At 34.6% G+C, this 13,343-nt stretch overlaps 1 protein-coding gene across 2 annotated transcripts in view; it reads left to right on the forward strand.

The window, feature by feature from the left end:
* Positions 1-13,343, forward strand: part of ARID2 (AT-rich interaction domain 2) — a 92,068-nt gene that overhangs the window by 2,741 nt on the left and 75,984 nt on the right. The window lies entirely within an intron of this gene.

A 13,343-nucleotide genomic window follows, 5' to 3' on the forward strand; every position in this document is an offset into this window, starting at 1 on the left:
GTGACGGTACTGAAGGACTGTTACTAAGAGATCACATTATTGTAGTTACAGAAACTTAGGATAGTATTTGGAGCACTGAAATGTGTTGATATATGTAAATTTGTTTACTGCTTAGTGGGGTCAGATGTTGAATAAAATGCATCTGTAGGAAGGTAGACTTGCACAAATTATAGTCTCAGTTACTAGCAGCATATATTCTCTTTTATTTTAGAGTACAAGGAGCTAAATAATCTTTTTTATTACTTGTAAAATAGTAAATTTCTGCAGGTTTTAAAAATAAGGTTGCATTCCTTGGAAATGATGCAGATTATTTTTTTGTAATAGAGGTTATTTTTCATTATTGCATGGAGCTCATATTGAATGTTTTAAATTACTATATATGGTACTATTCATTTACTAGATTACTTTAAAAAATAATTTTTATTTAGTTTGGATGATAATTTTTTTGTAGAAAAGATTTTTGAATGATTGTGTATATAGTTGCTTTAGATGTGTATATATATGGATACTTATATTTTATTTAGAATTAAGTTAAATGTGTATTGGTTAAGGAATGTAATTTCTGTTTCTGAATTATAAATACAATATTTTTTTCATTGCAGTTAATGATAATATAGATGTGCAGTATGTACAAAATAAGTATGGGCTCTTGGATTTCTGTTTTGGTGAGCTGAGTACACACAAGCTTTATCTGTTTCTAGTTTGGCCTTCTGAATTAGGAAATGCAGTAATTGTACAGGTGCACTTTCTATTGGTTGTCCTAGATTGACTTCCAGCTTGAAGCTGTAGAGTTCATAGCACAGTGGAGCAGTTTCTTGAGTTTCAGTGATGTCTGGAAAACCTTAGCCAGATATTTGTTGTTAGTGAGATTTTGGTTTTGTTTTTTTTTCTTTTTTTTTTGGTGATGGCATATGATTGCTTTAAGATTCAGGTTAAGAAAAGAAACTACCATTGGTAATAGCTCTGGTAGCATTTATGATTGGTGGCAGGACTAGAAATTAAGTGGGAAGCTTGCTTTAGGATATCCTTCCCTCTTTTTATTTTTCCCCCCCTCCTCTCCTACATAGTACTGAAATAGTGTTGCTGGAGATTTGTCACATCATAGAAAGCAGTTTTTTGCTTCTTGAGTTTTTCTGTTGGACCATATAATTTGTTAGTTGACTAGATTTTACATATAATTACCAAAATTATAGTTTTTTTAACCCTTTTATTTCTATTTCCGCGTTTTTTAAGTGTTTGAATGGCCTAACTTTTTGCAGTAAAAGACTGTATGTCATGTTTGTTTTTATGTGTATTTTGAGAGCCATTATATGCTGTGACAGTTAAGAAGACAATGTTAATTTAGCCTTCTAATGACTATTAATTTTTAATGAGGTATTACTTTTTAAATTAGAATCAGAGATACAAAAATGTTATTTTTATTATTGGCATGCTGATATTGACATGCTTTAAAATACAGTTGTTGAATACATATATAACTGATTACATAAAAATAATTTAAAGGATTTTTGTTTATTTGGAATTTAGGAATAAAGTTGATAAATAGTTAAGATGAAGAATCTTTAAAAATGCCTTTATCATAAGCTGTGTGATTAAACCATTCTGAAATATTGTTGGTTTGGGGGTGGATTGATTTTTAGTGATCATTTTGGTTTTTGTTTGGTTTTGTTTCTTCTGAATTGCTGCTTTACTCACTGTTGCTTCTCACATAGTCTAAGTTGGATGTGAACTGTTTCCCAGATGAGTTCGCCTTCTTCCATGTGCAGTAATAAGACTGTATGTACATGTCTCTCTGCTAGGTTAACATTAATTTAGCTGTAACCTAGAAGGTGTAAGGGCGACAGTATTTAGTTCTAGGGAAAGAAAAAGTGCTTTAATGATAAATTTGTTAAAAGGGTCTAGCTTGTCTGTGTTGAAGAACATAATCTAAGGTTTCTTACAAGGCTGGATTTGAATGAACTGCTGACCAATTAACCTTGGAAAACAAAAAGTGTGTCTGTGAACCTCAAGTATGATTATAATCTTGGCCTCACTACTGTAATGACTTTCCAAGCAAATTGAGGCCTATCAACTTTTATTTCAATTTTTATCCAATCACATGTTGTGTACTGTAAAGTGGGGGATCTCCTTGGCAGATGGAGATCCTGTTGAATTCAGAGGGGTTCAGTGTTGTGCACCTACATGAATATGTTTGCAGATTTGGATTAGGGATGGTATGTGATGAAAGTTGCTTCTTTCTATGGAACATCTGGCATAGTTTGTTGACTGAGATAAGATCTCGAGCTGCATGGACCACTTGCTCATTTTGCTGTGTTGCCACTAATAATGCTGCTATTTTTACTTAAAGTTACTGTGTAAGCAAATTTAGGAACTGATTTATTTGTGTGAGGTCAGTAGTCTTGTTGGATTGATCAAACTGAATGTTTTGCAAAACAGTCATTGGGTTATGGTATTTCTTGAGGCAGTTCTTTAGGTTTGTATTTATGGTTAAATAACTTTTTCACTTGACTGTCCTGGAATTTTGCTGTGTGTCTTTGGGAATCTATGTTAGGCTTCATTAAAGAAGTGAATTGTTTAAGCTTGTGATACAAATCCAATAGGTTTTATGGTAGGTGATAGTTGAATACATGATAACCTATCTACCCCTTCTCCTTTGCACTGCCCTCTCCCTTTTCTCTCACAATAAAAATAGGGAAAGTCTGAACCATTCAAACTTAGTGCCTCTGTTACTTTGAGCTGTCTGACAGGTGAAGTAATTTATGCACTGTGGTTCTTAGTGAGCAGTCAAAAGCCACAGTGCCGATAACCATTGATAGACTGTACTTGTTAATGTAGTTCTGTAAGACTTTACAGAACACAGAATGTAATTCCCTTGGATGTAGTGCAAATTGGATGTTTCACTTCAATTGAGATGAATTAGTAAAGCATTTTCTAAATGCTTCTCAAAAAATTATTTCATAATGTTAATGAAAATATTTTAGTATGGGTTAATAAATGTAAACATCAGTAATGTGGACATACATTTTTGTTTTTGTTGGTAAACAGTCAGTAAAAAGAAAACTAACTTGGAATATAATCTGTTTTTTATCTTATTGGTAGATTACATTAGAATCCTACAAAGAATTGGGCTGATGTTGGTATAAGGTTCTGTTGGTTTTCGTGTGAGTACAAGTAATATATTTATTTCTGTTGTGAATCTTCATCTATTTTGGGGGACTGAGAGACCTTGTAAGCTTAAATGTGTGAATGGAGTATGCTTAACTGAATTGAAAATCAGTTGCTTTTCAAAGTTATTTATCTATATTAAGATAAATTATATGAAAGGATTAGTTGTAAGGTAAAATACGTTTGTCTTAGTTCTGTGGAGAATTCCTGAAAAGTAGACAGGACATGCATATTGTAAACTTTTGGTAAAGGCAATAGTAATTAGCTAATAATAGTTTAAGGTGAATAAAAATTAGCTGTTTTAAATATTGTGGAAGTAAGGGGAAGTCAAATAGAGAAGAAAGTGGTCAGTCCATAAATGAGAAGTTGCATAAAGTTGTTATTAAGACAAGCCATTATGCTGAATTTCCTGAAATTCCATATATAGTAGGGTGAAAAACAGTGAGCAGTTAAAAATCAGAACCATATGAAGTAGGTATTGATGACAAATAGAGGGGGTTCTTGAAAGATCTGAAGATATTTATAAGTCATTTGATCTTCAAGATGCCTCTAAGAAATTAAACAATAGTGCTGATTTCTTATAAAATAAAGGGGGAAAGAAAAAAAAGCATGAGCTTAAGAACTAGATAAAAGGGATTCTGTTCTTAGTAATATAATGGCAAAAAAAATTCAGGGGAACAATAATAAGAAGCCTAGAATTTTCTAAGCAAAAATTACTTTAAGAGAGTTTTTTGTTATTCTTGCTTAGTGTTTAAAATTAGGATCTGATACTGCAACAGCATCTGCACACAGTTCAGTGAGTATGAAGAAGTACAGGATTGGCTTGTTTGCCAGATCTGACTGCAGATTCAAGGCCTCAGTAAATTAATAGAGTTTGTAACTATAGTAAAATTTTAAATATTTTCTGAAATTCAAATACATCACAAAATCTCTTGTTCAGAAATTATGTATGTATATGGATAATCATCTTAATGAAAAATTGGATGAAGGACCATAAACAAAAATAGAACAAAATATAAAGAATAGATATGGTGAGTCACAGCAGTTTTAGGTGCTAAAAGAGTATCATCAGTGCTTACATATGCACGTAGTAATACAAGTTTAGCCATTTTAGATATATTTAGTGACTGCGTTGCTTAACTTTATGAGAGGTTGAATGCTACACTTGCAGCATTAGCAAGCAATGATAGAAGAGTTAAGCACAACTCAGGGCAGAAAAGGTAATCTAAAGAAATTAGGCACATTGTTGGAAAGTACAAACAACATTTAGTTTGAAAAATGCAAGCTAAAACAATTGAGGGTTCATAATCCAAAACAGGTATTCATTGTGAGGGAATAACCTGGAAAAGAGTATTGCTGAAAAAGGGATAGGAGTGATACCACAGGCCTGATAATCCTGTCAGTTGTGTGAATCCAACTCCCTTTCATATGAAAGGGATTTGTGCATACTTCTGACAGGAAGGACAGGCCCCAATTTGAAATATGATATATAGACTTTGTAAAATTCAAAACAAGTTTAGGTTGCATCCACCATGGTATTGAGCAGATATTAGACAAATGGGAGATGGATTTTTGTACAAGATTATGGGACTGTGTTTGGAGTACTGTTTTATTTCAAAGCTTTTGCAACAGGTGGGGTAGTTTAACAGAAACTTACAGAAGAGCAACAAAATGTTAAGAAATCTGAAGGGACTAATTGAAAAAAAAAAAAAAGTTTTGATAAATAAATATGTTTTGCTTGGTTCAATTAACAGTTTGTGTGAGAAGGGAAAATAACATCTTCCAAGCATTTTGAAGGGTCTAAACAGTTAAAAGGGAGGTAATTTTAAATAAAAGAAGAGGTTGTGTTAATGTGTAAGCTGAGATGAAACTGAAGGAGAAAATTCAGAGTGGACAGCAGCACAAAATCCCCCAAGATATACCTGAATACCTTCTGTTATGAATAGTATGTCAAGCAGAGCATGGGGAAACCCCCATACCACGCACTAGCCTGACCAGGACACCAGTACATGTGCAAAAGGTAATGAGCCAGGAATGGCATAGAGACCAGCTGGCCTTACAGGTTTTATCCATCCTTCAATAATGCCATAATGAAGGCTTTCATCTTGCATACCTATGGACTTGAACTTGTGGAATCTTTTGCACTTAATTTTGTCCCAAATCCTGCAGTCACTGGCGATACAGGAAACAAATACATGGATGACATCTTTATGATTTCTTCTTAAAATTTGCTTTTCCTTCCTCAAGACAAAAATTGTAATGCATGTTTCAGTCAGGTGTCTAAGGCCTTTCTTTTAAAGTCAGAAGTGAATATTTTACATAATTGAAGAGGGAATTTTGTTTTAGTTGTACAGACAGCCAACATACAGTCAAGACTAGTTACTGCTCATGAAATAAAGCTTTATTTAGGGAAATAAAGTATGTTGGTTGTTAAAATCTCAGAATGTCACTCAATAGAAGTTATGTATTAGGATGGATGTGGTCTTGTCAGGGTTGCCATGAGTTTGCTCAAAGCAAGACAGAAGTTTTAGAATACAACATTTGCATTAGGACTCAACTGAAGAGAGCAAGCAGCAGGTGAAAGGGGGCATAGCTACCTTAAAAGTGCTCTTTGTTAGACTTACATTGTGATACCAGTTTACTGTGCAGATGAGTTTGGCCTCTATCAAAGTTTCTCAGCTTTCCCTTCAGAGGGTAAACTGCTTTTTACTGCTGGAAAATAGAGTGAAAAATAGTGCAATTAACATTAATATATTTTCTTGATTATTTTTTGCAAGCTTTTTGTAGAAACTACCTAAGTTGCTTGCTGTTATGCTGAAGTACATTACTGGGGAGGGGTGGGTGTTCTTCACTTTTAATTCAGAATTCTGATTGTTTAACTTGAAAGTTTAAATGGGCAGATGTCAGAACTAATGATCTACAAAGAGTGAGTTTCTGGCAACACTGTAGTAAATGTGATGACTTCTAGCACCTACTTAATCTTCTAAGAAATGGTGGACACATAATTATTTAAGACCATTTTCTATTCTTAAACCAAAACAGTATTTAAATGAATTTATGCCTTAAAATTATTAGTATGTTGTAATGTCTTAGGTTTGAATGAATGCTAACCTAATTACAGTATGATCAAGAATGCATATGGAATGCCATGGTATTACTTCTTTCCCTGTGAAATGGAATAAGCCTGGGCTAAGAGAAGTTGTTTGGTTTTGATTGGTTTTTTGTTTGTTTAATTTTATTCTGGAACTAGCAGGCTTTAATTACCTTGCTTATTTGCAGTTAAACCTCAATAGATAAGACTTTCATACTAATTCTTTTACTTTTTTTACTTTTCTTAACTCTTTCCCCAGTAGTGAAATAGAGAAATACAATTGGTTAGTTTTTGCAGATGAGGTGCTAGAGGTACACAGAGGTTTAGATTTTTACTTTTGAGAGTGCATGTCAAATAAGATGAAACCCAAATACATTAAAGCCAATTATTTTTGTAATAATCCAGTTTTAATTGTTAATAATTGTTTTAATAGAATCTAGGTTTAATCCAATTAATAATTGTTTTATAGAATCCAATTCTGATAGGAAAACTTCTTTATTTTGAGCCTTAGTTAAACTATACATAAAAAGAGACTACTATTACTGTATTTTAAAATTCCTTTTTAATCAGTAGCTGAGAAGTCCTATTTTATTTTTCAAACAGTGCTAATGTTATGTTCTGTGAATTGGAGAACTGAGAACTAAATATGTATGATCATAAGAATGAGCTGTTTGTGTTTTGTTTTAAAATGCTTGTTCTGAGTGTTGGAGTGATGTTTTACATCTTAAATGGAGCTGCTTGGAGTTACTGTAGTATCAGTCCACATTATTACAGGTCAGCGCAGTTCACAGAGGAGATTGGGTATAGGCCAGAGATCCCATCACGTGAACTTGTTTTTGGTTACCAGTCTGATACATATTGATTCTGTGGCCTTAGTTAAATCATTTACAATCTTTTTATTCATATTTAGAAAGTGGTTGTACTGATGTTTGTTCACCTGTCTCAAAGAGAAGTGTGAGACTTTAAGATCTTTAATACAGGTTTGTGTCTCTTCATGCTTCTATGTCATATTTTAAATATTTGAAAATTAATATAAATTAGGAATATATGAGTAAAGTAAAACTATTCATAAGGTTTTTTGCCCTCTACAGTGTTTAGAAGCAGAAAATACAGCACAGATGAGAGGAAGAACAATCTTTATTCCTTAGGGAATAAATAAAGTTGGGATACCTAAGCAGAGAAATACTGAAACAGTTGAAAGAAAAAAGCTTATCTTGAGGGAGGATAATAAAACAGCAAGATGGTACCCCAAATAGTGAGCTTAAGCTTTGCCTGAAGTACTAGATTAGTGAGCTAGGTATCACATCTCAAATACAGTCTCCTTGGAGCAACAAGTTCAAGTCTTAACCAGACCTGAATTACATTTTAAGCAGTAAAGCAGTGAAGCTGAGTACTCCCACTTTTTGTTTTCCTATCTTTAAACTGAATGTGCATGCATTTATTTTAACTCCAGATAAATCGTTGCAAGGTAGCTATGCTGGCAGAGATCACACATAATAGAGTTATAGTAGAGTGTAGTTTTGTTGAATGATGCACTGGAGCATGTTTGTAATAAGAGTGAACTGTCTTCATACTATTTTCTAGTGGTGTGGGAGGAGCAACAGTTGAGATTATTAGTCTCAGCATAATTTACAGTGTTACTTGTCAATCCATAGCTGCTTAAGATACATAAAAATCGTGTAAGGCAGTTCTCTATTTCTGAGACCTTTTCTCTCAGTTTGGTGGACTTCTACTGAGGTTTAGATGGACCATACTTATGGCTGCATATGTTTCGTCATTGTTACATCTGCTGGTTGGCCTCTGCCTCCCAGTGCAGAGGTTGCTATGCTTCCATGATAAACCATGTGCAGGGATTCTCAGGTCCATAGATCACCAAATTGTATGACTATCTCTAAGTAGCTCTGTTCAATTTCTTTTAAGTGCAATGACAACCTGTATTATTGCAACATAATGTTTTGAGGGAACTTGCTATTTGGGGTACATCCTAGGGGCTTAATTAAGCTAAATGAAAATATTTTACTCTGGGGGTGAATCTTTGAGTATATTAATAATTATTATGGTGTAGGATAGATGTAGATCTATGTGTACGAGTTAGTTTGCTTTTCAAATCTGTGTATTAGAAAAAAACTTGTGAAAATACTCTTATGAATAGTTCTTCCTTACCTGATTGTTTTGGTCAGGAGTGTCCATTTTCTAGTGACTTCCATGAAATTATGTAGAATCCAGGCAATACCCAGGTAAACAGTGCCATGTTACAGAATTCACAGATGTCCTCTGTAATATTGATAGTATAGCTTTGAAATGTTGTAGATTATGGAGATCTTTCTTGGCTGCTTTTCACTCCCCAATGCCATCTATGAAACCCCAGGAAAATCAAAATTTCCAACAGTACATGTTCATATAATGCTACAGTTATACAGTAAATACCTTAAAAAATCAGGAATTGCCTCATGTAAGTATGAATGTGCAACTGTAACCATGTTTCTAGAGAGTATTCTTTACAGTAGAGCCTTGTGCTGTGAGAAATGGGAATAAATTTCATGGCAGTATTAATCTGTTGTATCAATGTACACATATTTTTGGCTCATCATTCAATGTGGTAATTGATTAATCTTAATATTAGTTCTTTCTGAAGAGGTTTTGAGTTTGCTTTCTGGACATCTGTTCTCCACTGTCTTGCCTTCCATGGTGTTACCCATGTAGGCCATGTAGCTCTATCTTTCTTTCTCTTATTCTTTTCTAATCATCATCTTCTCAATCTTTTGACTACAGGCTATAATTCATTCTCTGTTCCTTGTCCCCTTGATGTCTGTACCTATTGACTGCACATGGGATATTTACTGTAATCAAATGAATTTCTAATTGTAAGAAAATTGAAGGAAAAAAAGGATGTGTGCAAGTAAAAGGGCAAGAGGACAAAGCACTAAATGTCAGGTGCCTAGCAACAGGAAAATACTGAATTTTACAGCAAAACACTAATAGATTCTCTAGTACCTGAGAAACAAATTCTGCAGCTGTGGGCATGCTGCATTCACATGATCCAGATGAATGTGTAAAGGGTATTTCACACACCTGAAAAATGTGTTTTCAGGTACTCTGCAGGACTTAGTCAGGCATTGCAGCATTTGGTACATTTTGCTTGCTCTTCCAAGGTCATTTTGGTAATTCTAAGGCGTAGAAATACAATTTAATTTTATTTTAAGCGGAAATACTGTTTCTGAGCAGAGATACATGCAAAGGCTGACCCCTGTAGTGAAATACTGTGTGTAGCTGGATTTGAAGAATATACAGGGCCCTAACTGCCACACTGCTTGGAACACTTTTAGTAAGTAGGGTTTTTGGATTTTTTTTTCCCAAATGCTTCAGATTATTGTATTTCCTTGCAACTTTGCTGAACTTGTTATCCTGTTTAATGTCGTGTCCTTCTCTGTATATGTAGCATGAAGTTGTTCATTAGAAAGGTGTTATGTTAGTCAATGTATATGGTATCGTAGTAAAAAGGTAAAAGGTTAGAAAATAAAAATATAATATTTGGTGCCAATGATTTAAGCATGTTTACTATTGTTTCATTAATATGTTCTGTAGTCAATATGCTGTTTTTACTGAAATGTAGTTACATTCCTAGAAAAGTATTTATGGTAGATAAATACAATGTTTTTTTCTACTTAGATTTTTATATTGCCAGTACACAATTCTCATTTTTCTCTACTAGATTTCATTCTCCTAATAAGCAGTTTAATTGTCTTGCAAGTAGGATTAGTCCAGCTGTTGAAGAAAGTGCTTCTTAAGGTCAAAGCAAAAGGTGACTTAAAAATTATATACTGAACTGCACAAACACCTAGCTTTCTTAAGCATACTGATGCTTTTCTGTATGGCTATTTGTGTGCCATAAATTTATGTACCTGTTAGAAAGCAAAAATATTTTGCTAGTTTCATGGTAATGTTGAATTGCCTCTAGATGTGCTTAGGTAAAATTCGTGCCTCTTTGGGGTTTGGCTGAAATTGGTGGCATCCTGTGTCAATCCTGCAGTGCACTTGTAAAGATCAGGTGTGTGACATCTGGACCATGTATATTAACACAGAATGTGCCTGCCTTAGCAAGGGTAGAAAGTACACCAGTGAAGCCAATAAAGATACATTCAAAACTTAGGATACAGAATTGGTGTAAAGACTGTTTATTAGTTGTTTTCAGGCAGTCTTTCCATTTAAGCAAAAGTTGCAACTCTGATAGTTGTTACCATTTAAAGGATTTATGAAAGTCACAGATTTTGTTCTTTATGTGTGCAAACTAATAGAAGCTTGTTTTCCGTAGTGGGGAAAGTGACCTGCTGCATGCCTGAAATAATAAAACCAAAAAGCTATTTCCATTATTTCTTATTTTCAGAAATTTACCCAAGAGTTTACTTATTTGTATTGTTTCCACTGGTATAGTGCAATCCCTAGTATTACTGATTTCCGGTATCCACATTGTCAAAATAAATATGACTAAAACATTTTTTATATTGTGTAAATAATGGTGGAAATTTTAAGTGTAATGGACACGAGATAAATATCATTGTTCATATATCTTATAACATACGAAACAGTATAAATATGTGGGATTGTGGACCTGATTGCCTTACTAGATGAGTCTTTAAAAGGTGCCCAATACTGTAGAAGGGCACCAGGGGGAAGTGACCCCCTTGTCTTTTTCCTCAGGGCTTTTTTTTGGCTCAGATTGTATGTGTGTGCTATGGTTTGTGGCTTCAGAGACTTTATCTATTTATTGACTTAGCAGTTGCCCATTGCAAAGACACACATCTCCTGAGCAGGCAGCCAGCTGATGCAGATGTGCAGTTTAGAAGATGTAAGGTGCATAGGTACTGCAGCATTGCTGGCCTGGTAGGAGACACTTGTACTCTGAATAGTCAGGAGCCCAGCTGGAGGCACAAGTCAACTCTGCTGGCCAGCTGGGCCAGATAAAACTACAGCTGCTTCTCACTCATCTGTAGGCTGAGAGAGGGAAGAAGCTGTTTGGAGGTATTTTAATGAAAGCAGAAGAGGAGATCTTTTGTGCGTAGGTATTTGAATGGCAGACGGAAGAAATCCAAGTGTTGAGGGGGGTGGGTGCATTCATGCGCTGGGTCACAAGACAGGAATGGGAATTTTGGAGAGAACACTGCTTGGAAGGGTAGATGAGGTATATACTGTAGAAGGAAAAGAAGGGGTTATGTAATCAAATGCTGATAAGTTACTCTTTAATAGCTAACTCCTTTGTTTAAATTGTTCACTGGATATTAATTGACTGGTTTCCCAGATGCTGGGTTGCTGCTGAGTGAAGACTGTCATTTGTAAAGTACTGAGTTGCACCATCTGCTTTCCTGCAGTGAGGTCCTGATTTACTGGTATAAACCTTAGAGTGGTTCTTCAGCATCTTTGCTTATACTACCAGGGCTGCACGTGCAGAATTTATTTCGGTTCTGTTAGTTTATATTTTTTCATTAACACTAAATTTACCTTTTTCATTTTGGTTTTAAAAAAGTCTACCATCATCACAATTACTGTTACTTCTGTCCTTATATTAAAATACCGTAAAGGCGTAAAATTGCATATAATCAAATAAAGGATTTTATCTATTCCTTAAATAGCTTACAGGGAGAAAGATTTCATCTTGGAAAATAGTTTTTTGTGGGCATTGCTGCACTTAAAAAACCTAAGAAAATTACCATTTTCTCAGTGTGAATTTCTTCAAATGCTGTTGTCACTTTGTGTCTTTGTGTCTGTGTGTACTTAATTTTGTATATTGATTATATAAGAAGTGAATGCATTTTATTGCATATGTACATAGAGAGAGCATGTACAAGTCTGGATGTCAGCTTAAGTTTGGGATAGATTGCATAGGTTTCCTGTCTCACTTCCAATGCTACATATATGTTAAGAATGAATTTTTAACAAAAGAAAAAGATTTAATGGAGCAAACATTCCAAACCTGTAACTATTTTTATACCTACTAGCAAAAGGTTTAGAGACCCAGTTTGGATCTCACAGGTGGAAGTAGGTGCAAAGTACTGTTTCTTTATGGCATTTCTTGATCATATGTGATACAAAATTGTTTCCTGTCCTGGACCTTAGGTTTACGCAATTTGGAAAGGCAGCTTCTAAACTCAGCCTTCTCTAAGCAAACTATATCAAATGGCTGTTGTTTAAAACTGCTCCAAGTTATGGAATGTAGGTTGCTCTGATCAAAACAATCAGTGAGTAGAGAGCAGGTGAATTAGTCAGAGATGTAGACAAACTACTTTTCATGCAACTCTGCAATTTCTGCTATATTAGATACTATCACCCAGCTACATAGATTTTGATTCTGCTATGATTGGATTGGTGTAGCTATTGATTGCTGTTTTTTTTTGCTAAAGGTAATGTAAATATGTGTTTACAATAGTGCTTATTGCCACTCTGTTTTGAGCTTTCAGCCACACTGATGTTTCCAGAGAATAAAAGTGACACATTGTTTAAAAGGAGTACATAATCTCCTTTCTCTGCCCCTTGTCCTACCTCAGTGCATAGAGGAGGGTAAAAAGAGCATAGATCATCATTCCTACTTGCTTATGTACATCAGAAATTATTGCTGTTATCTTAAATAGCAGCTTGTGGTATTCCTTTCCAGGCAGACAGTTCTGCTGTTGCTTGAGTGACTGCTGTGCTGCTGGCATTGGCCTCCAGTAGTGATACAGCTATGGCTAATGATAAAAGCTCTGCTTTTAGGGTTGTGGTACTGGTGAGGACTGGTGGTGTTTTTAATTGTAGAGGTCTACTTTCATGGAGCCCTGCATCAGGGTTCCATTGCTGCTAGAGAGATAAGCTAGCAGAATCTAGTCTTGAATTGCTTATTACTGCTATTGTTTATTTATTTGTTTACTTTTAATTAGGTTTTGTATGTTATTTATATGGCCTTGTGGTTAATTTTGTGTAAAGAAAGGGTTTTCTTGTTTGCCTGCCTTTTAAATTTCTGGAGGCTACCAGTCTTGTGCAAAGAAGTCCCATTATAGACTAAGGAGGAAGAACAACACAGAGAATATAGAGGAAAGAGCTCCACATATTTAGACAT

This window comes from Lonchura striata, chromosome 1A, assembly GCF_050655825.1.
Source record: "Lonchura striata isolate lonStrDom1 chromosome 1A, ASM5065582v1, whole genome shotgun sequence".
NCBI classification, from domain to species: Eukaryota; Metazoa; Chordata; class Aves; order Passeriformes; family Estrildidae; genus Lonchura; species Lonchura striata.